Genomic DNA, 2,639 nt, shown 5'->3' with positions numbered 1-2,639 from the left:
GTTTGCCTTGCACGCGGCCGACCCGGGTTCAAATCCCAGCATCCCATATGGTCCCCTGAGCACGGCCAGGGGTAATTCCTGAGTGCAGAGCCAGGAGTGACCCCTGTGCATCGCCAGGTGTGACCCAAAAAGCAAAAAAAAAAAAAAATAAAAGAATTTACTGGTGCTATTAGAGAAGTAATAAAGAAACCTTGAAATACAGTCTTTTGATGGGTGAAGGAAAAGGAGAGTGCTGATGCTCAAGGTAACAGTGTAAAATTCTGGATTGGAAATTGTCACAGGGCCAGTGAGGTGATGGTCTTTATTGAGAGCATCATCTGTTTGCACATAGTAAGAGAGAAGTGAGAAAGCCCAACGTGTAACAATAGAAGTCTTGCGGTAATAGAAACTGAGAGCTAGAGAAAGGGAGAGGGAAGATAAGACAGTCATTTCTAACCAGGACATTATAAGGTGGAAGCTTCAGGGCCTCAGCTAGAGTGTTGGAGTGTATTCTGCTTCTGAAAGACATGAGTCCTTGGTTAAAGTTTCCTGTGCTGTATTACTTCCTGCTTAATAAAATTCTAAAAATGCTATTTTTATTCTTCAATCACAACTTGAGTCTCAGATGTGGGTTTGATCCTAGTCAATCACTTAACTACCTTTGGGCATGGTATTTTAAACTTGAGATTTTTGTCATCTCAGTTTTAAGAATAAGAAAATCTACTTTACCAGGAGTGCTTTAAAGATCAAATGACCTAATGTACACAAGGTTTTGAGATTGGACCTTAAATGCCCATAAACGGTGATAGTAATTAAAAAATAATCTTTGTTATACTGATAATTATTCACCTACGAATGGAATGATGCCAATGAAATTAAATATGAATCTAACAATGATTTCAGAGCTGGAAGAAACTGTCACCTTGATTCTCAGATAGCCAAGGAAACATCCGTTAAATACAATTATTAGAGTTTTAGCTTTAGAAACTGAGATTAGAGAAAAAAGGTGTTGAAATCAGCAACCTTGAAAGTAGGCTCTTTGGAGATGTGCCTGCTTTTGCACCTGTTTGGATTTGAGGCATCAATTGACAATACAGTGTGTAGTCCCCAGTTAATAGAAAGAGAAGACAATATTTGAATTCCACAACCACTCTCCTAAGATTGATGTTGGGGAATAATAGTGAATAGAACATCCTTATTGTTTTCTCCCTCTAGTCTGTTAGGATAATCAAACTATAAATCAGATTGAAGTAAAACAGTATGAAAAGCACACAAGGTAGGAGTATATTGAAGAAGGAGCAATGAATATACCAGTTGTGTGGTACAGAGGACCCTACAGAGGACTCAACATTTTTACTGAGCCCTAAAGGTGGTGAAATTTTGATAGAAAAGGAAAGAATATGTGGTTGAAGAAAAAACACAAAAACAAAAATGCATCATGTTAATTAAGAAAATAAAGTAGCTCGGAGTGTTCCTATTTATAAGATGTGTTTAGTTGTAAAGAAATATAACTGCATATGCTGCAAGAAACATAAGGCCAGGAGAGAAATTAGAGCCTAGTGTGATTTATACTCTGCAGGGAGATTTTATATTCATAATTTCATTTAATTTTCAGATAGACATGTTTTGAGTGTTTTAACAGGCAGGAAATAGTTTTAAGAGCAGTTTATTATTTAAACTAAAGTCTCATAGATAAAAAATAATGGAACTACAATTTGAAACCAGGTTATTATTAAATTGCAAAGCTAGGTGTTACTCCTGGCTCATGCACTCAGGAATTACTTCTTGCAGTGCTCGGGACACCATATGGGATGCTGGGAATCGAATCCGGGTCGGCCACATGCAAAGGCAAACACCCTACCCCCTGTGCTATTGCTCCAGCCCACTAGGTTGTTTTCAATAAGGTAATTATCTCAAACTCTAAAAAGAGAGAACCGTTATATTTATCTCAGCTCCTTAAAAATAAAAACCCCATGTATTTTCACATATACCTGGGGCAAATTTTTGTTTTATTTTGTTTGGAGGCCACACTTGGCAGTGATCATAGTTCACTCCTGGCGTGTGCTCAAGGATCACTCCTGGCAGGGCTCCAGGACCATAGAAGGTGCTGAGGTGCCCTACCTGTTGTACTATTGCTCCATCCCCTTGTTTTGTTTGGTTTTTTGTTTGTTTGGGATGGCCATACCCAATGGCTGTTCAGGGGCTACTCCTGGCACAGTGCTCAGGAGTCACTTCCAATGATACTCTGAGGGCCCTGTAGTGATGGAAAGCAAAGCTGGGCCTCCCCACACGCAAAGCATGTACTCCAGCCCTTTGAGTCATCTCCCTGGCCCTCCAACATGCCCTTAAGGCATCTGGAGTTTCTTCTGTAGGCAGTCTGTCTGAAAGCTGCTTTTTAGAACAGGGTTGAAAAATGTTTAAAAAGATTAGGATGAGCTGGAATGGAGAAAAACAAGGCCACTATTATACTTTTGCAAAAATAATGATGATGGAGACTCAAAGAGAATTCAGTAATAAGATACAGGCAACAAATCAGAAGCATTTGGAAATAGAATTTGTAGGATTTCTTTCTCTAATTGCATCTGCAATGAGGTAAGGTACAATACAGCCGAATAGGTAATATAGTGTCTAGTTTGTTCATCTCTGCATCTCCAGAGCCA

This window comes from Sorex araneus, chromosome 5 (assembly GCF_027595985.1).
Source record: "Sorex araneus isolate mSorAra2 chromosome 5, mSorAra2.pri, whole genome shotgun sequence".
Taxonomy (NCBI): domain Eukaryota; kingdom Metazoa; phylum Chordata; class Mammalia; order Eulipotyphla; family Soricidae; genus Sorex; species Sorex araneus.
This window is presented reverse-complemented; position numbering follows the sequence as displayed.